Raw genomic sequence first — 25,058 nt, forward strand, 5'->3', positions numbered from 1 at the left:
ATACTACATCCTGTTTCCATCCTCAAGCCATATGTCTTTTATGTTAAATAGTGTGAAATATTAAAGCAATAAATCCTCCGTGATATAACAGGATCTAGCTGCCATGTAAAAAAAAAAGACGGCATTTCCAAGCTTGGAGGAAATGTAAGATTTATATTGAGAGGGGATGTATTCCACAAAGTAATCAAACCACGTCTCATGATGATCGCGAAACACAACTAGAACGGCTTATCAATTTTTGATGCGATCATTATATATTGATATACATTGCAAAAAAAAAAAATGGGACGTTGAGGAAAGAGGGGCTGCATGAGGAACAGCTGAAAAACATAGCAAGTTCTATTTTTAGGAATGGTCGGCAATATTCGCGGACTCTGAGGAAGTGTTATATTCACAAGAAATCCACCATTTCACACCATATTTATCGAGCCCACACTTCCATACGTCCTCCTGACAAGACTGCCAAGTGACGAGCCTGAGCTGTCTAGATGTACTTTCAGTATGTTGTGTCTCCATCGATGGGCATTGATTGGTCTTCTTCTTCAACTCTCACTAGTCCTTTTTTAACATTTAAAAAGTCAGTAAACCCAACATTTAGAGGGCACCAAGATAGGAAGACAGTAGAGTAGGGATGAGGTTGGGGTTCCCAGTTCTACAATGGCAGCCATTCCCAACCACGGTTCCGTGGAGCCCCAGGGTTCCACCAGAGGTTGCTAGGGGGTTGGATTGATCTCCCATCTGATGGTGGCTGCAAAGTTCCAGGACCAAAGCCAGCAGCACTCTGACAATCTGAAGTTTGCATTCTTCCCACTGACCATTAATGCAAGGTTCATTTTTGTCATTGGCCCCATGTGAATTGGATTTAGTAAGGGATCCTTAAGACCTGAAAATTATTTTAGGGGTTCCTTTGGGGTAAATAGGTTAAGAAAGCCTGTACTACGGGTTCAGGGAGAATTCCCTGGAAGTTTGAGAATCGTAAACTTTTAGCCGAAAACTTTGCAGGTTCACCACCAAAAATTAGGGACAACTTCTAGTGCAGTGCATAGCTTTGGTCCTGGTTTGCTGAGTTGTAAGGGCCAATTATGCGAAGGAATAGATAACCCCACCCCCTTTCTATAAAAGGATGGACTGACAGCAGCCATATTGTCAGTGTGCATTGGACCTGTTAGGAAAAGCTGACAATTTTATGTAGAAAGAGATACTTTTTATTTTAATTTTTAATTGTATTATTTTAATTTTCCGTTAGTACATGTCCACCTTGGCAAAGTGTATCTTCCAGAACTCATTGGCCTCAAATAAAAATAACTGCCATATTTTTGAAAATTATGTCCTGGGGGGTTGGTTTTTGAATTGAGTCAAATTTCACACCATGTATGACCTTTGATATGTTTATGACATTATTTAGGGAAACCCTACATCTTTTTGTTAATAAACTGTGTTTCTGCTTTGTAGTTGCATTAGTTTTCTTTTTTAGGCTAACTACCTTTTCTGCCTACACTTACACCTCAGTTTCTGCAAATTCCAATACTCAGTTACTATGTAATTGCTAAGTTTATTAGGTATCTAAACCCAAGAACATTCTCTGAAGCAGAATGTTTTTATCGTTAGGTTTAGAAGGTATACCTTTGTCAATATGGATTTTTATTTATTTTGTAATCTATAAATGGTTTGTATTAAATCGCTGGTTGCTGTGCTTTATAGATATTTTTTTATATAATTATAGGAATTCATTGCAGCCCTATAACAGTAATATAGTATTGGAGTGGTTTCGATCGTGAGTTTTTCTACTGTGGGTGATCACATGTGGTGTAGAGGTCGTTCTTTTTTGTTTTGTTGCTTTTCTGAAAATTCCAATTCTCAGTTACTATGTAATTGCAAAATGTACCTAGACCTGAAAAAAAAAAAATATATATATATATTTACTGTATATATACACCTTACCTGTCCTTAGATGTGAAGGCTACATTTGTTTTCTTTTTATAATGCTAATCACATTTCTTGCAAGTACAGACATTAAATATCTGATCTTGCCAATAATCCCAGTGCCCTTGCAACTTTGTATGTACCAAACCTAAATCTTAAAGTAAAAGCTTTTTTGGCCATACTTCTATGGATCACAGGAGTGCAGTTCGTTCTGCACTCCTGTGACCTGTTTTCAGCCGACAGCGGGCTAAAGCCAGCTGTTGGCCGACGTCACTCAGGCGGTCCAGGCTCAGGAAAGATCCTGACCATATGGTCGGTATCTGCCCAGAAGCCTGGACTGAAACCTGGCTCAGCCTTTTTAGCGATCTGCTGAGAGCCTGAGCCAGCCCCTCCCGCCCCACTTTCAGTGAGCGCTGAAGGGGAAAGCAGAGAGCCGCTGACTGATAGTCACGGCTCTCTGCTAAGAGTGGAAGGGGAGAACTGAGCGATCAGTGGTGTTTGTTCACTCAGTTCTTACTGCAGAGCTGGCAGAGGACAGATGCAGCATCGTATCAATGCTGCATCCCCCTAAGTTTATCTTTTTTAAATCCTAAACTTCTCTTTATAAAAATGTTATCAACTTCCCACGCTATATTCTACTACTTTTTCCATCTTCATCCCTCATGAAATGACGTCTGACATCACCAGGTGATCAATATTAATTATGGATTTTAATTAAAACCTATTAATTGTCCCCGCCCCTTCTGACGTGACATCAGTAATTTATTCACTGCACCTGAGCAGTGGATTATGGGGTGCTGGTGACGTCAGAGCCCTATAAAAAAGCTGTCAAACTCAGATAGAAGTTAGTTAGGCAGAGAGAGTCTTAGGTAAATTAGCTGGCTTGGTGGCATAGCTGGTAGAATAAGAGGCTTGCAAATTAGAGGCTATGGGTTTGAATTTCCCCTGGCCATTTAAGCCTTTAAAATGAGGACTTGTGATCGTGAGTGTTCGTATGTTCGCTAGAACATTTCCCCTGTTCGAGATGTTCTGGTGCGAACCGAACAAGGGGGTGTTCGGCTCATTGCTACCACCAAGTACAAAGTCATGTTTTGCGAAAGGGTCAAATACTTATTTAACTCATTAAAATGCCAATTCATTTATAACTTTTTTGAAATGTGTTTTTCTGGATATTTTTCTTGTTATTTTCTCACTCTTAAAATAAACCTACCATTAAAATTATTGACTGATCTGTTCCTACAGATGTGCTTCAAATATGTTTTTTAATGATTTGGTATGAGTTGTCCTTTAACAAGTTACTAATTACAACTGTATTTGAATTTTCCCAGAACTCCCTCTCGTTATTCACCGAATGAATCAAGACGAAGTTCCTGATCGGGGTTAAACTTTACTCGCCGTCAACGAAAAAAACTTCGCAAAAGTTTTCCCAACGTTCTCCCAAGGCAATGTAAGTCAAAACTTTTTGTTTTCTCTTTCCACGACGACGATCCGCACGCCGTTTTGGAAACAGTCATCCGGCGGCTACGCCTGATTGCTTTTTTTTTTCAAGCGCCTTGCCTTTGTTTTACATGAAATGTCACTGCCTCTGTACCGAACGATGTGTTCTGCTCTGTTATCAGGTTCTCTCTGTCTCTCCCATCTTTGAGAAAGTAGGTGCTATATCTCGCTGTTTCCCCAAAAAAAAAAAAATTATCAAACATTCTGGTTTTGGAATCAAGGCGCTTGTCAGGCTTGTCGGATCTCCATTTCAAGGGAGATAATTTCAGTTGCGCTTCCCTTGACATTTTGGCGAGTTGTCTGTGATGTGGATGTCTGTGCGAAAGGCAAGAATTAGTTTCAGACTTGGATCTGAGTTTCCAAAAAAAAAAAAAGAGCAGTTTAGATTCTTGCATTTGGTTTTTATTTTTATTTATTTTTTTTATTTCATTTTTTTTCTTTGAAAGATAACGTCACACAAAACAGAGAATGAAAGAAAAAAAAAAAAAACTATGGTTGCTCACGCCGTTGGCAATTTTGTTTTTGGAACATATCCTGTTTTGGAATTTTTTTTTTTTCCTTTGGCCCAAAGCAATCAGAAAATCTTTGCTGTGACAGATACGTTGTGACTGTAAATGACATTAGCCACCGCAGAGCGTGTAATATTACCCCACAGTGTGCGAGCGCTGATGCCTTTTTTTTTTTGCAGATCAGCAAATGTACTGGGAACTGAGTTTCAGGCGGATTCACACTCTTACTGTGTGTTTAATACACATTAATGTGCTTTGGCCTATTTTACATGGTGGGGGGTGGTACAATCAGGCAGTTGAATTGCATTTTTTTTTCTGCGGGGAGAGGAGGGGAGTCGCACACTGTCGAAGCTTCACCCACATCATGTGATACAATGGTCTGAGCTCCACTCACATCATGTGCCACAATGGTCCAAACTCCACCCACATCATGTGACACAATTGTCTGAGCTCCACCCACATCCTGTGCCACAATGGTCTGAGCTCCACTCACTATGTGATGCAATAGTCCAAGCTCCGCCCGCATCCTGTGACACAATGATCCGAGCTCCACCCACATGTGACGCAATAGTCAAAGCTCCGCCCACATCCTGTGACACAATGGTCTGAGCTCTGCCCACATCCTGTGACACAAGGGTCTGAGCTCCGCCTACATCCTGTGACACAATGGTGTGAGCTCCGCCCACATCACATGACAATGGTCCAAGCTCCGCCCACATCCTGTGACACAATGGTCCAAGCTCCGCCCACATCCTGTGATACAATGAGCGCCCCTCACTAACTGAATTGGAGTTTTACCAGTCCCCAGTCATCTAACCACAGGTTGTGTTAAGTGGGCAGTAGCACCGCCAAATGGAACTCATTCAAGCAGGGCCAGGACAAGGGATGGGCAGGAGGGACAGCTTCCCTGGGCACTGTAGTATCATGTGAGATGAGGGGGTGCCACAAGGAGATGGAGGGGATTTGTGTTAAATGGGAATTTAGGGGGTGGCAGAGGTTAAGTATTGTTCTAGGGAGGGGGGAAGAAGATTTGTGCTAGGAGGGGGTATTTAGGGGGAATTTGTCCTGGGAGGGGGGATTTGAAGTGGGAGGAAGAAGATGTGTACTAGGAGGGGACAGGGCCAGAAAAAGGGATGGGCAAGAGTGGTGGCTACCCTTGGCACTGTGGAATCATTTTGGGTGGGGGAGGGCGCTGAGAAGAGATTAAGGAGGAGGAATTGGGGGGTGGCAGGGGGTAAGAAGTATTCTAGGAGTAATTGTGCTAAAAGAGATGATATGGTAGAGGGGGGGGAGTGGAATTGTGCTAGTTTGTTTGCGGGGTATTTGTGCTAGTAGGGATGATTGGGTGGTATTTGTGCTAGGAGGGGAAATTTGGGGTGAATTTGCACTAGGAGGGGGGATTGGGGGGAAATTTGTGCTGGGGGGGGGAGAGGATATGTATTCGGAAATTTGTGAGTTAGAGGATTTGTGATAGGAGGGGTGATTTTCTTTTGGGGGGGGGGTCATTAGTGCTGGAAGGATTTGGGGAGCCAAAGATTTGTGGTAGGAAGGGGGATTTCAGCAGGGGGTAAATTTGTACTGGGAGGAGGGAGCTAAGCATGCAGATTAGTGCTCAACTTTTTTTTTTTTTTTTGGTTGGAAGGGACATTTGAGCTGGAGGGGGGTTGATTTGGGGGATGGGGTGCTAAATTTTGTGCTAAGAGGGGGGATTTCAGCAGGGGGGCAGAGGGGTAATTTATATTCAGGGAATACACATGCAGATTAGTCCTCAGTATTTTGTGGGGAGATTTTTGCTGACCCATAATGCTTATACATCTTAGGGGGTGTGCAGTTTGGCCTCCAGATGACCTTGTCCCAGCACTGCATTCAAATAAATGGTGCAGCACCACAGTGTAATAGACGCAGTTGCAGTGCCATGGCCTTTATCTGGTTATCACAGACGGCAAGGAGGCAACATATCAACTCCACTTGCCAAATGCCTCTGGAAAAAATCCATCATGGAAAGTTTTTCAGAGGGGTATCAAGACGGTTGAACAAATAACCAAGCCCTTAGAGCAGTCCATTCAAATGTTGCCCATTTGGTGCGTTGGCAGCCCATTCAAAGGAATGAGCTGCCTAACGTACCACAAAAAGTCCATGCACTTTTTTTTTTTGTAATGTAGCGTACTACAGCACTGTGATAAGATGAGGCCCTGAGATCTTGAGGAATGAAAAAATCAGCTTCACTTGCATAGGAGAACAGCATACATGTGTGAGAACAGCATTACAGGAGAGAGCAATAAAATTCCCATCTTGTGCAGACTATACAAGCGTATATAAATACATAGAAGCTAGTATATCACTACAGCACCATCTATAGTTCAGAGTGCATAGTACATGCTGTTGCACTTCCATCAAGCACATGATGGTGCATTATCATGTGTTGTGGTGTGCTCAGCATTTTTTTTTCATAGAGAATAGGTGGAGGTACTCCTCTTTTCTATGTCACTCCTCGTCGTCGTCCTCTACCCACCTCCAAGCATCATTTCTTGGTTTTAACCCCTACCCACCCCCCAGTACTGCCCCCCCCCCCCCCTTTTAGGGAATATAGAACCAAGTCTAAATTTTTGGTGCTAAGTAATTTACGTGGAATTTTTTATTGACAACAAGAAAGACAGTAAAATATATCCAATCGAAGAGAAAAAAAATCCGGTATAACAATGTCGCAAAAATAAAACATATCCGATTTTATTAAATTCATCCAATAAAGGGAATCGACACCTGTGGTTATTGACTACAAAATGTAAATAGGGATCTTTGGGACTTTAGTGGAGCATAAATATCACACAAAACAAATTGATGAAGAAAAACTCAATAATTAGATAAAATCCAAAAAGCATTTTATTGAGAAAAAATGACAAACATTTACAAACATATAAAAATATGAAAAGGCAGTTGTGATGGTATCGGCTCTACATGTTTCACCACGATAACGTGGCTTCCTCAGGAGACTTACGAACCAGTATAACAAGTGATATTCTGTATCAAATGACAGAGATATTGTAAGAAATTTTGAAATTGTTAACAAACATTATATATAATTATATATAATAGATCATATGTAAACGTACAAAAAAAAGTAGTTATTGTTTTAACCTTAGGCAACGTGGGGGGTTCTTTACTGTTAGGGCTACAAGATTGTGGAATTCTCTACCACAAGAGGTGGTTTCTGAGGGAAGTATGGTGGCTTTCAAAAGACTCTTAGAAGTACATCTCAAGGATCAGAACATTCAGGGGTATGGGAGATGATTACAGCCACACACACCTATACAGGTTGAACTGGATGGACTATTGTCTTTATTCAACCTCATCTACTATGTAACTATGTAACTATGTAACTATGTTATTGACACTTTCAGCCTCTTACGTAGGCCTTAGTCATAATAAAATATATTACCTTCAGCCAGCAACAATAGACCCCCCAACCCAGCAACAATATATCCCCAGCAACAAAATACCCTCCAGCAACAATAGTCTGTGATGATTTGGGGAGCCATGCTGCTGGTGTTGGTCCACTGTGTTTTATCAAGTCCAAACTTAATGCAGCCCTCTACCAGGAAATTCTAGAGCACTTCATGCTTCCCTCTGCTGACCAGCTTTATGGAGATTCTGATTTCATTTTCCAGCAGGACTTGTCACCTGCCCACAGTGCCAAAACTACCAATACCTGGTCACATGATCATGGTATCACTGTGCTTGATTGGCCTGCAAACTTGCCTGACCTAAACCCCACAGAGAATCTGTGGGGTATTGTCAAGAGGAAGATGAGAGACACCAAACCCAACAATGCAGATGAGCTGAAGGCCGCTATCAAAGCAACCTGGGCTTCCATAACACCTCAGCAGTGCTGATCGCCTCCATGCCACAGCGCATTGATGCAGTAATTCATGCAAAAGGAGCCCCGACCAAGTATTGAGTGCATATTATACTGTACATGGACATACTTTTCAGTAAGCCAACCTTTTTTTCTTTATTGGCCTTATTTAATATTCTAATTTTCTGAGATACTGGATTTTGGGTTTTCACTAGCTGTAAGCCATAATCATCAAAATGAAAAGAAAGAAATTCTTGAAATATATCACTCTGTGTGTAACACATCTTTATAAAATATACGCGTTTCACATTTTGAATTGAATTACTGAAATAAATTACCTTTTTGATGATATTCTAATTTTATGAGATGCACCTGTAAGCCCACATATGTGGAATTACTAGAAAAGGGTCCATAGGCTTGTAAGGCATGCTGTGACATTTAGTCCCCCCCCCCCACCTTCAAGCAGTCCCATAGCTTGCTTATATCTGCATCATCTGAAGGAAATAGCAGGAAAGCTTGCAGTCGGCGGAGTAAGTGAAGCCTATCGGAATCACATCGCTCACACCTGGGCGCAAATCCTTGAAGGTTTATGCGAGGTCAGGTACAAATGAGGCACGTGTTGGCTAGGTAGACTGTATTATGCAGAGCGTAGGCCTTGCCGGTAACGGCAGGGGAATAAGCTGGAAACATTTGACCCGCGCAAGAAATATTTAAGTCTCGCTGGGTTATTCTCAGGCTAATTATCTTGTAGTCAGTTCGACTCGCAGTACCCTGATGGGTCAGGGGAAAGCAGATCGCAGAGAAGTCATCAGAGTTTCACGGCAAATTATCAGTCATTTGTCGGCACTTGTACGGTGATAGCAGGAGAATGCAAATTAAACTGTTAGCTTAATGCAATTTTAATATCGTACAGCTAACTCTGAACCTATTTAAGCCGTAGATCCGGCTTGTTCACATTGCCTACCCATGAATATTTGCTACACGTTGTTCTCCATTATTTAAAGGGTAATTCCACTTTCGTGTAAGAGAAAAATATAATATAGCGTATACAATTGCTACACAATCCATATTGTAAGTGGATGTTTCCTTTTTCAATCTGCAGCATAATAATTTTCTGTACAATTCAATACAATATGGCTGCTTGGAGGCGTTCTGTATACAAAGACACAGCCACACTGTAGAGCCCTACAAGGTACAGAACAAATTACCTGTCAACCGCTTCTGGACCGTCCGCCACAGTTATACTGTGGCATGGCGGCCCTCCTGCGCGAACCGACGTAGGTATACGTCGGTCGCATGCCTGCAGCTAGGGGACTCCGATGCACGGGTCAGGCGGTTCTGATTGCCGGCTGACACCCGTGATCGCTCCCAGCTGAGAGAGGAGAACGGTCAACTGTTGTAAATACAGCTGACCGTTCTTCTCTCTGGAATGATCACAGAGTGCCTGTGATCCTTCTATATAGGATCACAGGTCTCTATGGTCATTTCACAAGCCCCTCCCCCATACAGTTAGGAACACGCCGCTAGGCACACATTTAACCCCTTGATCACTTACTGTATTAACCCCTTCCCTGCCAGTGTCATTAAAATGACATACATTTTTCCTGTAGCTAGAAGACGCGATAACTTTTGTGCATTTTTTAACCAAAAATATGTAATGTCACTGGTCCCCCCAAAAGTGTCAAAAAATGTCAGTTAGGGGTCAGATCTGTCCGCCGCCATGTCGCATTCCCGCTAAAAATCACTTTTGCGCAAACCAATCAAAATACTCTTATTGCGATTTTTTTTTTACCAAAAATATGTAACAGAATACAAATTGGCCTAAAATTATGAAAATATTAGATTTTTACATTTTTTTTTTTTTTGGGAATGTTTGGTCTACGTCGTTCGCTCGCTCTCAGGAGGCTGGGGGGCGAGCACGCGCCCGCCCCCCGCTCGTCGGCGGGGAAGCCGATGCGTGTGTCCAATTGCCGCCTGATCAAAGAGCTCATGTGATCCTTCTATATAGGATCACAGGTCTCTATGGTAATTTCAGAAACCACGCCCCCATACAGTTAGAATCACTCCCCTAGGCTCACATTTAACCCCTTATCTCCCATAGGGTTAACCCCCTTCCCTGCCAGTGTCATTATTACAGTAACAGTGCATATTGTTAGTACTGATTACTGTAGTAATGTCACTTGTCCCCCCAAAAGTGTAAAAAATGTCCGCCGCAATGTCGCAGTCCCACTAAAAATCGCAGATTGCCGCCATTACTAGTAAGTAGTACACTTTTGACGCTTTGCCTGGAACCAGTGACACTAATACAGTGATCAGTGCTAAAAATGTACTAATGACACTGGTTGGGCGGAGGTCAAACATCTAGGGGGATTAAATGGTTAACTGTGTGCCTAGCCAGTGTTTGTGTGTACTGTATGTGCTGCTATCACTAGGGGAAGAGATGGATTCTAGTCCCTGCTTTTAAGGAACACCGAATCCATCGCTTTCCCTGTGTCAGAACAGCAAGTTGCCTTGTTTACATAGACATATCCCCGTTCTTTGTTGTTTATCAATGATCAGTGGGTGCCGAAGGACATTGAGTGCCTGACACCAACAGATTGGCTTCTGCTGTGAAGAATCACAACAGAATCAGCCTGTCTGTGGCACACGCACCCCCCATTGGCTGATTGGCAGCAGCAGCCCCTGCACCTCTGGAAACCCCCTGGGCAGAAGGAACTCTCCAGTGTCTCAGATTATTTATCCTCACTCCCGTCCCCTTCTGGGAATTTCTTTCCCTCCCATGGATTGGTTGGATCCTTATAATCAGGATGGGTGATTTGAATCTCCCCCTCCTATGCTCTGTAGGCTTTTTCCAGAGGCAGGGGGAAGCAATCAAACTCCCAGCCTGTGAGGCCCTGGACAGGCCAGACCAAATAGTCACTGCTCCTTTGATTACAAAGGAGCCAAAAACGAAATTTGGCTAGCACTTATTCTAGAAGGGTGCTACACAGATAATGTGCTGCTCCCAAGCCTTATGGTGGGCTTTCCCCTAAAAAAAACAGGTGTTGGACACCAGTGAAGGCTCATCCTGTGCCCCCTAAATCATGTGAGTCTAGGAAGAAGAACAAAGTGGATGCGGATGAAAGTTCCCACACTGGCAACTTTTTTGTTCAGGAGAAAAAAAAAAGAATTCCCACCTGAGACCTTTGGAGGTCACTTGCCTGTAACCTCTGGAGGTTACCCAGCTGGAACCTCTAGAGGTCACCTACCTGGAACCTCTGGAGTCATCCACCTGGAACCTCTGGAGGTCACCCACCTGGAACCTCTGGAGGTCACCCACCTGGAACCTCTGGAGTCATCCACCTGGAAACTCTGGAGGTCACCCACCTGGAACCTCTAGAGATCACCCACCTGGAACCTCTGAAGTCATCCACCTGGAATAAAAGGGGAAAGGAAGTGATTGGCGCTGCCTGGTGGGGTGTTGTGGGAATGTATATGTAGGATACTATGTTTCTAGTAAGATGTCCTATAGAGGCCTGTGTAATAATTTAAATCAGTGGATCATCAACTTAAAATCTGATAAATGACAAACCTGTGTAAAACCAAAGTGGGTCTATGTATAAAAAATGAAATAAAACCCTATATACATAACATCAGTAAATAAATTTCATACGTACAAAATGTGCAAAGAGAAGTGCAAAAAGTGAATAAAAAGTGAAGTGCTAAAAAATAAATAAAATTAATCCAATGAAATCCAATAGTAAATATGTGACCATAAAATAACAATAGGTAAGTATGCTATAAAAATTCTTAATAAATATAAGTAAAGTAATAAATAGCGTATATATGACCCTAAAATGACAATCGATGGGTATGCTCTTAAAGTGCCAATAAATACAAGTGGAAAAAATGAATAAATAATTCTCAATAAATAAATAAATAAGTGCAAAAGGTGCAAAAGGTGAACCAATTAGTTGGTGAAAATATCCGTGCCAAACTAGCGGTACATAAATGAAAAAATGCAGACTAAAAAGTCAATAAAAATAATCCAACAAATAAATCCAAGTAAATGTGCCGTCTCAGTGGTTAAAAAGTCCAAAAGGGTCCTAAATAAGTGAAGTCAATATATGGTGGATTTGAAGTGCTCTTTTCTCTATGCCCAAAGTATAGTGGGTGGGCAGAAGGAAGATGTGTTCCCCTGAGCCTGGGGTCCTGCGCTTACCAGATTCCCTTACCCCTACAGGGGTAAACAGCGGGTCGATTATTAGGGGATCGCTCCCACACACTGGCAATCAGGATCTCCTATGGCTTTGGTATCACTCCGTGGTAGTAATGCAGATGTCAGCTCAATAGGTATAAAATAGGAATCCAGTACAGTGCCCGGGTATGTAGGAGAAAAAGGGAAGGAGCCTCCAATAGTGTAAAATTGTTTCACAGAACAGCTTTATTATATAAAAAAGACATGTACTCACAAGGTATAAAATACAAAGATATGCCCGTCTGGCATAGGAGCCGCAACCTCCTCTCTTGCGGTGCACGCCAGGAAGTAGCGTGCGAACCAACCGCCGGATGTGCGTCCCAAGCCTCGGGTTCAGTGGACGGAAATGACGTGGTCACGTTCTCTACCGGTTTCGTCTTACTGACGTCATCTGGAGAAAACTGGACCACCTGGAACCTGGAACCTGGAACCTCTGGAGGTCACCCACCTGGAACCTCTAGAGCAGTGGCAGCCCGTCCATTGGGAGCGCAGGAACCGCCCCCCCATCCATGCGTCCGGCCCCCTAATCTACATGCAGGGTGCTGGACGCATGGATTCATATGGGTTTTTTTTTGTAAGCTCTTGATTAGAGCCAAAGGCTCTAATTGGCTTCAAAAAAGGGTGGGCTCGAGATGCAGAGCACTGCCCCCCCAGTCGTGTGACAATAGCGAACGAATATTCGCTATTGTCATACGGATCCTATTCCTGGCCAAAAGGAGAAGCCATGCCATTGGCCAAGGAGGAGGAGGAGGGAAGAGAAGCTGGAGACTGAGGAGAAGCCACCGCCGCTGCTGCCTGCCTGACCTCCACATGTTCAGGGTGAGTGAGCCGACGACCCGGGGGGGGGGGGTGTATTGTGTGTGGGCTGGTATGTTCCGGGGGAGGGTATGGTGTGGTCCGTCTCTGCCACCCCAGCCGGCCCATGGAGCATCAGCCGCCACTGCTCTAGAGATCACCTATTTGGAACCCACCTGGGGTCCCCCCACTCTGGAGGTCCCAAGCAGAGATTATTTGCTTCTTTGTCCACAACAATTCATTTTCCAGTGAACTTTTCTCGAGTGCTGAACTTTTCTCCTTTTCGTAACTAACTGCATTGTTTTTGTTTTTAAGTGTATCAAACTTCCAAATGGTCCTTTTTTAGGTTTGGATAAGATGGTGAGAATTTGGGACCGCTGTAAAGCTTTTTTTTTTTTGTCTACAACAGATGCATAAATGCGCCAGTGAAACCCTCATGTGATTGAATTTTCCATGCCAGACAATCACAGTTTGATATGTCTGCTTTAAAAGATCTTCCCCAATGGAAATACAACGTATGAAATGTTAATCCCTTTGCACTAAACAGATTAGGGTTTCTTTTTTTTTTTTTTGGAAGGGGGGGGTTAATGTTTGCTTGCCCTGGGTAGGAATAAAGCATGGCTTCCTAAAGCTTTTGCTTTTATAAATTGCTCTCACTAGGAATGGGAATAAATTCCCCTCCCTCCCCACTCGAAATAGGATTTATGCTTTATATTTCTCAGAAATCAGTATTTGCGGCTCCTTTTTTAAGTCTCTGATTTTCAGTGGAAATTAATTTATTGTCCGAGTCCTTTAGAGTTCCCGCTGTGTCTCCACTGGGGGGATAGACTCTCTATTTGTCCTGGTGACCATTTTTCAGTAGAATGGAAAGTAGAAGGAAAATCCAAAATTCTGAGTTGTCAGTGGAATAGAAATATTGTGTATTTTATAACAGGTATTTATATCATTCTGACAATTTATGCAGCACTTTATATATTGTACGTTCAGTCCTTGTCCTCAAGGGTTAAGGTCCCTGCCCCCAAGGAGCTTACAATCTAAGATCCCTAGATTACATACACACACATACAAGGGGCAACTTAGAGTAAAGTATACGGATTTTCAAAATGAAGTCTGGTGACAACCTAACATGCCTACTTTTTGTAGGGATGGGACAAGGGTGGAGCAGGGGCGGAGCTAATTAATGAGCACTAAATGATGTGTTGAAAAATTGTGCTAACAGTAGGATGGCCTTAAAGAAATGTGGTTAAAGAAAACTTTAGCCTACTTTGCCCTGGGTCAAGAGTGGGTAATGCACAGAGTGCAAGGGTCAGGAGTGTGTAATACATAGAGTAAAGAGGTCCTCAGTCCATAATGCAACAAGTGCAGGGGTTAGGAGTCTGAAGCACACAGAGGGCAGGGGTCAGGAGTCCATAACATACAGAGTGCAGGGGTCCGGACACTATACCATACAGGGGTTAAGGAGTCCATAACGCAGAGTGCAGGGGTCAGGAATATGTAATGCTCAGAGTAAAGAGGACCTTGGTTCATAACGTAAAGAGTGCAGGGGTTAGGAGTTCGTAGCACACAGAGGGCAGGGGTTTGGAGTCCATAACATACAGAGTGCAGGGGTCAGGACACTATACCATACAGAGTACAGGGGTTAAGGAGTCCATAACGCAGAGTGCAGGGGTCAGAAATATGTAATGCACAGAGTAAAGAGGTCCTCAGTCCATAACGCAAAGAGTGCAGGGGTCAGGAATATGTAATGCTCAGAGTAAAGAGGACCTTGGTTCATAACGTAAAGAGTACAGGGGTTAGGAGTTCGTAGCACACAGAGGGCAGGGGTTAGGAGTCCATAACATACAGAGTGCAGGGGTCAGGACACTTTACCATACAGAGTACAGGGGTTAAGGAGTCAATAACGCAGAGTGCAGGGGTCAGAAATATGTAATGCACAGAGTAAAGAGGTCCTCAGTCCATAACGCAAAGAGTGCAGGGGTTAGGAGTCCATAGCACACAGAGGGCAGGGGTCAGGAGTCCATACCATACAGAGTGCAGGTGTCAGGACACTATACTATACAGGGTACAGGGGTTAAGGAGTCCATAACGCAGAGTGCAAGGGTCAGGAATATGTAATGCACAGAGTAAAGAGGTCCTCAGTCAATAACACAAAGAGTGCAGGGTTTAGGAGTCTATAGCACACATAGTGCAGAGGTTAAGGAGTCCATAATGCAGAGTTCAGGGGTCAGGAGTCCGTAACACAGAGTGCAGGGGTTGGGAGTCTGTAACATACAGGGTGCAGGGGTCAGGAACTCATAATACACAGAGTGTAGTGGTTAGGAATGCAAAGGTCAGGAGCAGGTAACACACAGGGTGCAGGGGTCAGGAGTGCATAGTGCACAGAGCGGAGGAGATCAGAAGTTCATACGGCACAGAATGCAGGGGTTTGGGAGTAAGTAATGCCCAGAGTACAGAAGTCAAAAGTAAATAAAATACAGAGTGCCTCCCAAATGGATGCAGACATTATCAATAATATGAAGGCAGGAAACTAATGCACACTCCCCTCCCACCTCCAGACAGCCACCGAATTGGGGACTTCCCTGGAAATGTCTGGTCACCCCAAGTTAGACAAGATACAATTAACCCGAGGAGTCCCACACAAACACAGGGGAGAACATGCAGACTCCATTTAGATAGTGTTCTGACTAGGGTTCAAAAAGGGAACCCTAGTTCTGAAAGTTAGAAGTGCTAACCTGTAAGCAACTGTGCTGCCCCAAAAGGGATCTCTTCTAACATTGAAGCTTGTTCCAGTGATGATGGTCTATGAGGGGATTTCACTCGCTTTGGAGAGTTTTCCTTAAGGTCTGAAAAATATGAAGTGAGGGAAAATCTCGCCAATGGGACACAAATGAGAAAAAAAACCATCAGAGGGGTTTTATCCATTCTCTGATATATGCAAAATAATAAAAAAAATTTGGCTTTTAAAAAATATGTTTAAGAGCCACTATAATGTTGCCCATTAAGATCAAAGAGAGAATGTCTTTGTAGCCCTAATATTTACCCTTCCATTGATCCACTGCTACCCCGACCACTTTCACAGCAGCCCCCAAAATACCAAGAGTCGGCTGGTGTCAGAGCCTAGAATGGCTCAGTGACCCCAAGTGACAGAGTTTAAACCTAACAATTGAGCAAAGTGTGTCTCTCGCAACCTTTTTTACCCCAGAAGAACCCCTAAAATATTTTTCAGATCTTGGGGAAACCCGTTCTAAAATGAATTAATTTTAAGTAAAAAGGAAAAATGCCCCTTATATTGACAGACAATGGGAAGAATGTACCCCTTACAGTGAAGGTCAGAATACCACCCTTACAGATAGCTAAAGAGATAATTGATGTCATGCTGCTGACTTTGCCAAATGGAAATGGTCCTGGAACTTTTCAAACACCGTCAAATAGATGTTCAACAAGCCAAAGCTCAAGAAACCCCTGGAGGAAACCTAAGGTTCCACAAAACCGTGGTTGAGAATGGCTTCTATAATGACCTTTGAATAACAGATCTGCTTGTTCTGCTGACTTCATATCCAAGATGGTGGCAGTAGAAACAGTCTTAAGGCTTTTTTGTCTACACAAGGGTGGCTTTTACAGGTAAGTAACATACATAAAATACATTAAAAACACAAAGAATCTTATAAGATTATTTGTGAATAAATTCATGTTAATTCATCAATTATCTCTTTAGCCACCTGTAAGGGTGGTATTCTGACCGTCACTGTAAGGGGTACATTCTTCCCATTGTCTATCAATTTAAGGGCCATTTTTCCTATTTACTCCAAATTAATTGATTTTAGAACTGGTTCCCCCGAGATCTGAAGAATGTTTTGGTGACAAGGTCTCTTCTCTTGAGAGAAACATGGTCTCTCCTCCCGAACATGCTAATTTCCCAAACAAATTGGTCCGGTGGCAGGGTGTTATTAGGGTAAGTTAAATAGACCTCCTGATTGCAATGCTTCCTTGAGCTGTTTACCCATTCCACTAATTTCCTGCCAATGCCGTTAAACAAACACAAATACTGTATACAGTATTCCCAAGTTTCTTTAGACGGCTTCGTTGAGGAAGAATTTCATCCAGCAGGCCATTGGCTTAGTTTTCCTGGAATATATTGTAAACTGTTGGAAAATATTTACAAGACCTGCATGAAAAAAATAAATAAATAAATCGATTTTATACCTTAAGCTACAAACTTCTTTTTCCATTGTTATTGGCTAACACCTAAGGTTCCCCAAAAACGGTGGTTGAGAATGGCTTCTATAGTGACCTTTGAATAACAGCTCTGAGTCTGCTTGTTCTGCTGACTTCATATCCAAGATGGTGGCACACGCAACGATTGTTGGCCGTGAATTTTCGGCCAACGTCCGATCGGCCGATTGTCGGCTTGTTAGTATGATGCTTCCGACAACCGACTCCGACTTTTCGGCCGAACAAAATCTGTTGCGCATGCTATAAAATTTTTGTTGGCCGTCAACAGAACGGCCGATTTTCCGTCAGTCAGTACAGATTTCGGGAGACAAAAATCTGATGAGCAAGACTGGGCATGCTCAGAGAAGAAAAAACACACGGAAAGTAAACCAGCACATGACATCACTTCTGAAGTTGGTTTTTGTTGGCCGAGAAAATTCGTGTGCAGTCTAGAGCACATTTCAACCAACACAACAACACTGGACAAAAGTTGCGTGTGTACGAGGCTTTAAGGCTTTTTTGTCTAGACAATGGGGGCTTTTACAGGTAAGTAACATACATAAAATACATTAAAAACACATGAAATCTTATAAGAAGAATTTTGATGAAATTCATGTTTTGGAGACAAGGTCTCTTCTCCTGAAAGAAACATAGCCTCTCCTCCCGAACATGCTAGTTTCCTAACCAAATGGTCCGGTGGCCGGGTGTTATTAGGGTAAGTTGAATAGACCTCATGATTGCAATGCTTCCTGGAGCCGTTTAGGCCCCGTTCACATAGGGGCGCCGCGACCTCGGAGCGGCCGCCACGGACTTCATAACATTGAAGTCTATGGCGGTCGCCTCCTGGTCGCCCCAAAGAAGCTCCGGACCCTTTTTCTAAGTCGGAGCGACTTGTGTCGCTCCTATTAGAACGGGTCCGCAGCTTCCCTATGGGAGGCGACCTACGGCGACCTGTGAGGCGACCAGGTCGCCTCACAGGTCGCCTAAGTCTGAACGGGGACTTACCCATTCCACTAATTTCCTGCCAATGCCGTTAAACAAACACAACTACTGTATACAGTATTACCAAGTTTCTTTAAACGGCTTTGTTGAGGAAGAATTTCATCCAGCAGGCCATTGGCTGAGTTTTCCTGGAATATATTGTAAACTGTTGGAAAATATTTACAAGACCTGCGTGGAAAAAAAAAAAGTAAATAAATCGATTTTATACCTTAAGCTACAAACTTCTTTTTCCATTGTTATTGGCTAACAGCTACGTTATTGTTGAGTAAGGCGAGAAGCTTTGCATACGAGGGACCCTGGACAAGTTGGAATGAACATAGCTCACCGGCAGTATTAAAAGAAGAGATTTAGCACAAAGGAAACATGCTAATACTGCCTGGGTAAAAATAAATAAATAAATAAATACATTTTCTAAGTCTGGAAGCAATGCTCTAGTAGGATAAGGATTATGATAATCTGCCAGCAGCTGATGATCTATAGGCATTAAATGAATTCATGCAGGGGCTGTGGTCTGTTGTTCTGTTGTCGGAGTAGTAAGCAGGCCTAGAGCAGCGGTTTTACCCAGAGGACAGTGTGGAGCTATAGAAATACACATTCTTATTGCAAGCAGCTGCTGTTTGTATTAACTCAAAACTACCATGCAGATTTTACCATCTACATGTTCTATAACTCCCAGCTTTCTCATACAGCAACTGTGGAATTGTGCACACCTACAACTTACCTGGGTATATAGGGTTATTTATAAAGATACCTCCAGATAAATGTTGCAGAAAATCCTGTTGCAGGGGCCCCTGATGATGATGTGGCGTCTCTCTTTGTGTTGGAAATCTAAAGACAATATCTGAGGTGATGAGGAGACTCTCCAGTGATCCCCTCCAACCAGCCTGGAACGCAGTCCTAGTTATCTTACACTGTGCATGTGAGATAATAATAGGATAGAAATACTCTGCTTGTCATGAGGATTCAGCAATACACTCAAGAAGCTATGGGCAGCTGCAGTTAAACTATTAGAACAGGCAGCACTAAATGGTGGATCGCTGTCCTGAGGCACTGTTCCATCCAGATTGCGACACATTCCCCCCTCCCCCCCCCGAAGGGACTGCCTCCTTACCTCCTCTTTGCTCCTGTCTGAGCCGGGGAGTGCTGGATGGCTGAGCCGCTGTCCTTCTCCTCTCCAGCCATGTGACTTCTGCCTCTTCCTGGCCACTGGCCAATAAGATCGCTTCTCCTTTTGGCCAGTCGGGAAAGGGGGTCTCACAACCCTCTTCCTGATTGGCTGGGAGGAGAGTTAGTGTGAAAATAGCGAATATTTATTCGCTATTGCCATACAACTGGATGGTCTCAGGGCGGAGTGCTCTGTGCCCAGAGCCCACCCTTTTTTGAAGCCTATTAGAGCCTCTGGCTCTATTCACATGCTTCTAAATAGAAATCCCCTATTGGAATCCATGCGTCCAGTGACCTGCATGTAGATTAGGGGGCTGGATTCATGGATAGGGGGGCGGCGCCCCTGCGCTCCTAATGGACGGGCTGCCACTGCTGTGTACCCATGTAAGGTAGGAGAGTGAAGGGGAAAACAGCAGACATGGCTTGGGGGGGGGGGATGTGAAGTGGGTGAGAAGCACACCTCTTTGGGGAGGAATTATGTTAAGGGGGCAGGAGGACATCACTATGGTGGGATGTGAAAGAGGGCAAGAGGACACTGCTGTGGGGGGTGATGTGAAAGGGGGGAGAGGACACCACTGGGGGGGGGGGGTTTATACGAAGGGGGCAGAGGACACCACTGTGAAGGTGAAACTGTGACTTGAAGTGGGGAACTGTAATGTAAAGGGGGATTGAAAGATGCAGGGGAAACTGGGGACACTGATATAAGAACAGAATTGTGATATAAGAGGAAGGGGCTGTGATGTGAAGCAATATGTGATTCGGACCTCCATGAATTTTAATTCAGTGTCCCTGTATTAGAACATAGAAATACTTGCATAATTGTCTCTGGTATTAGTAGCATGGACAGGACATCTGGCTGAGACCTTCTCTCCCTCCACTTCCTCTTTCCAGAATCTTTTGCCAACAACCTCAGAGTCAGGAAGTGATATACGTAATCAAACATTACAGTGTGATACTAGCAGCTGACAGTAGAGGGCAGCAGATCCCTACATACTCAGTAGTGATGAGCTGAACAGGCCTGGGTTCCATTAATGGCCTAGGCTGATATGCAAAGAATTGTCAAACAATTGTCTCAGGGGGCTAGGCAAGTGCCAGGGGGAACATGTAACAAAGCAAAAACGTTTTTTAATAATTCAGTTTGGGGGGGAGCAGCAATTTTAGAAATGCTTAAAGTAAAATATTAAAAATGCTAAATTGTATTAAATACCTTACCTGGGGGTGCTCTGACCCTGCTTGTGAAGTGGCACATTTGTTCAATGTATACAACCTACAACATTTGGCAGTTTGCAAGTGTTTTTTGATTTTTACATTGTCCCTTTATTTTTATTTTGTTATCAATTTTATTCCTATTACAAGGAATGTAAACATCCCTTGTAATAGAAATAAAGATGACAGGTCCTCTTTATGGAGAGATCTGGGGTCAAAAATACCCCAAATCTCTCCTTTACCTTCTTTACCTTCAGTCATAACCCAATACTTTTGGTAATAAAGTGTATATGTACAAATGCATATATATACCGTATATACTCGAGTATAAGCCAACTTTCTGAGCATGTTTTTTTTTTGCTGAAAAAGCCCCCCTCAGCTTATACTCGAGTCATGGTCTCACTTACCTTTTAAAAATGGTCCTGCCCGGGGCCAACACGTCACCGCGCATGCGCCGTCTGCCCGGGAATAGCCGAACGTGTACGAGCTTTCCCAAGCGTCGGCAGCGCATGCGCGGTGACGTGTTAGCGCCGGGTGGCGCCATTTTTAAATGTAAGGCGCCTCACCGACAGGTAAGTGAGACTCTTCCACAGCCCCTGCATTTCCTCATGCAGTGCTTCAGGCATGGTACAGGACATTCTCCTGTACCATGCCCGCAGCACTGCATCACCTGTGCCATGCCTGTACCATCACCTGTGCCATGCCTGTACCATCTCCTGTACCATCATCTGTGCCATGCCTGTACCATTTCTTGTGCTATGCCTGTACCATCACCTGTGCCATGTCTGTACCATCTCCTGTACCATGCCCACAGCCCTGCATCTCCTGTACCATGTCCGCAGCCCCTGTTTTGTGTCTTGTGGTGGGTCCAGTAGCTGCTGCATTTCCCACCCTAGGCTTATACTCAAGTCAATACGTTTTTCCCACTTTTTTGTGGTAAAATTAGGTGCCTCGGCTTATATTTGGGTCGGCTTATATCTTGAACTACATCTCCCATGATGCTCATGCATGCTACAGTATAGTTGAGCATCATGGGAAATGTAGTTCCAAAACATCTGGGGTGCAAAGGTTCACCATCACTGCTCTAGTATATACGGTATACATGCTTGCTTTACCTGATGAGGGATCATGATGGATCTGAAACGTCAATATTTTTTGTTATTTTGATGTCTTCTTTGTGTGTATTTTACTCTCTTAATAAATATACAAGGTGCTGCAGATTGGATCTATTTTGTTATATATATACTGTATATATGCACAGAAAATACATATGTATTTTTTACAATACAATACATTTACTAAAGAAAATGAGTGCAACTGCAATTGCAGAGTGCACAGTCTATTTGCCTTTAGTAACCCCCCCCCCCCCCCCCAATATATCTTCTTCAAGACGACACCACACATAGGAAGTGGTGGAAGGAGCCCGTAAGGTTCCAATGTATACACAGCAATAACACACCAACCCCCTGCTACATTCTGATATTCAGTCCATTGCCAAAAGAATCTCACAGATGTCACCTAATCCAGCTCGATGGCGTATTTCCGCACTACAGGCCGGATTATACATGAAAAAAGAGATCTTTCGTTGAAAGTATTGTGTTAATTATTCAGACTGAGCCAGACCCACAATGCTTTCTGCCTGAATGGCAAAGTCAGGGCTGGCACAACGCAGAGCATCGACCTCGGGGAGAGAGCCGAAAAAGGAAGCCGGACGTTCTTAAGGCAAGACGTTCTCCTGAACAAGTAAGGCGTAGCACATGATTAGGCTAAGGCTCTGCTCCTATCTGTGTGCTGCAGGATCGCACATGAAACCGCACGCGTCCCTTCAGTGCACAAAGTGTTTTTGATTTTTCATTTTTAGGCTTCATTCATACGGCCATTAAAAAATGTTGCTGATGTTATTATACGTGTTCTGTAGGAGAAAAGTTCCTGTGTAACGTTTAGTAAAATACTTGTTTGCCTATAGATGCCTTTAAATGCATAAAGACACGTATGCGCACATAACTTATTTTTTATGATCATTTATTTTTAAAGCTTTTTTTAAACCTAATTTACACACATAACCATGTGTTTATACATGTAAGCATGTGTTCTTAGATGCAGATCTTTGGATTCGGTGTTGTGGATGTGAATGCAGCTCATGTTCTAGATCAGGGGTGTCAAACTCAATTTCATCGCGGGCCACTTCAGCATTATGGTTGCCCTCAAAGGGCCGGTTATATCTGTAAGATTAGATGTCCAGAGCACCCCATGTCCCCTTACACCCTTACATGAGATGTCAAGAGTAGGGATGCACCGATCTGATATTAGGATCGGATATCGGCGCCGATACTGGCACAATAGCTGGATCAGGGGATCGGTAAAATTAACAGATCCGGTTTTGCTGAGTCCCGGCTCAGCCATCCCTTACTTGGTGTAGTATGGTAAGGGAGCCGCTACTTCCTGTATAGTCCCGGCTCACAGGCGGAGTGATATCAGATGCACTCCGCCTGTGAATGGAGGAGCCATTCACATGAAGCAGCCGCATGCATATTGTGTATGTGTGTAGTTCCAGATCGATACACAATGCCAGATATCGGTATCGGGACAAGAAAATTCAGATCGGTGCACCCCTAGTCAAGAGCCCCGCCCCCACCATCAGAAGTCAAGAGTCATCCACCCTTCCTTACATCACAATGCCCCCCCTTACCTTGTGCTGCTGCCAGGAAGAAGATGCAGGTGGATCTGGGAGGAAGAAATTACAGGGTCTGGAGGAGGACCAGAGGAGGGCTAGAGTCAGCTTCCAGAGTCTGCTGAATAATGAGACCAGGGGAGGCAGGGACAAGGTGGTGTTGCGGCTTCACAGAGAGATGCAGGATCTGTAGGAGGAGTTCTGCCCTCCTCTCTGCTGTGGACTGCTGAGAAGGGGGGGGGGGTTAAAGACGAGCCTTTATGCAGCTGCACAGAGAAGCGCTAGATCTGACAAAGGAGTTCTGTTCCCCCCTGCTGCTGACTACTGAGACAAGGTGGGGGTAGAGACAAGGGGGGTGCCGCAGCTGCAGGAGAGGTGCGAGGGCCACATAAAATGGCCTAGGGCAGTGGTCCTCAACCCTGGCCTACAGGGCCCACTAACAGGCCAGGTTTGCAAGATAACTGAAATACATCCCAGGTTATATCATTTGCTGCTCAGTGATTGCAGTACTCTAGTCTGCATCTCCCCAAGGTAATACTTAAAATCTGGCCTGTTAGTGGGCCCTGAGGACCGGAGTTGAGGACCACTGACCTAGGGGGGCCGCATTCGGTGTTTGACACCTGTGTTCTAGATTGTAAGCTCTTAAGAGCAGGATCCTCTGATTCCTCGTGTATTGAATTGTATTGTAACTGTATTGTCTGCCCTCATGTTGTAAAGCGCTGCGCAAACTGTTAGCGCTATATAAATCCTGTATAATAATAATAATGTTTACGCACCTGTGTGAATGGCTCCATTGAAAACAATGCAGCTGCTTTCAGACCTGTAGTTAAACACTTGCCGACCGCAATACGCAAGTGGTTTATGGTTATTTGGTGGTTTGCAAGTGTTTTTTTATTTTTACATTGTCCCTTTAATTTATATATATTTTTTAATTCATTTTATTCCTATTACAAGGAATTTTAAAATTTTAAAATAAAGATGACAGGTCAACCTTTATGGAGAGATCTGGGGTCAAAAAGACCTCAAATCTCTTCTTTACCTTCTTTACCTTCAGTCATAACCCCAGCATGGTCCCATGATCAGCAAACCTTGCTGCCCTTGAGTGTAAGTTAAATGAATTCTTGGGCTGGTTGGTAAAGGGGTTAAATTCTATCCCCTACTAGTATGCTGCCTTGCTGTCTGTGTGGAGGCAGCGGCAGAGGTTTGACACACCCCCCTGAGTCAGTGCTAAAGTTCTTCAATTAGCTGGGTGTATGGAAATTGCTGGTTGGATAGTGGGGTAGCAAAAGAAACCCTGAGTTTGTTGATGGGGTATTGGTACACATGCAGGATTTAGAGTCCATTCACATTAGCGCGACTTGTCAGGCGACTTGTCAGCCTGACAAGTCGCGCTCCCTCGCGGTCCATTGACCGCTACAGGACCCGTTCTAATAGGAGCGACACAAGTCGCTCCGACTTAGAAAAAGGGTCCTGTACTATTTCGGGGCGACCTCGGAGCGACTTGCATAGACTTCCATTATGTGAAGTCCCTGCAAGTCGATCCAAAGTCGTGGTGCAATGTAATGCACAAGTCGCCCCCGAAGTAGTAAGGAGTTGTGTGAACCGGCTCTAAGAGGGATAATAATTATTATAATAACAATTCTGTACACTAATGAGCTGGAAAGGCTTTTAAACATCACCTATGGACAATTTTGAGTATTAAATGTTATCACCGTTTGGCAGGAACACACAATTGTAAGGATTGAAATGTTTGGTACGTATCTACTAGACACAGTTTTGTCTTCTAAACTTTAACAAAACAGCAAATTATATTGTATAAGGTGTGTTGTCTACTCCACATATAGGGTTCACCTATTTAATATTACACTATTTACACAAGAGTCCTTATCCATACTAAATATATAAACACTTCTTTTATCTTATTCACTCAGGGGCATAACTACAGGGGTTGCAGGGGTTGCAATTGCAACCAGGCCCCATGCTCCAGGG

General features: G+C 43.7%; 1 protein-coding gene across 4 annotated transcripts in view; it reads left to right on the forward strand.

Moving 5' to 3' along the window:
• Window positions 1-25,058, forward strand: part of TENM4 (teneurin transmembrane protein 4) — a 1,723,986-nt gene that overhangs the window by 324,973 nt on the left and 1,373,955 nt on the right. For all 4 annotated transcript variants that reach the window (XM_082246029.1, XM_082246030.1, XM_082246031.1 and 1 more), the window contains exon 3: window positions 3,252-3,370. The gene's annotated coding sequence lies outside the window, so the exon portion shown is untranslated. The remainder of the gene's footprint in view (window positions 1-3,251; window positions 3,371-25,058) is intronic.

This window comes from Pelophylax lessonae (assembly GCF_965119305.1).
Source record: "Pelophylax lessonae genome assembly, chromosome: 2".
Taxonomy (NCBI): Eukaryota; Metazoa; Chordata; class Amphibia; order Anura; family Ranidae; genus Pelophylax; species Pelophylax lessonae.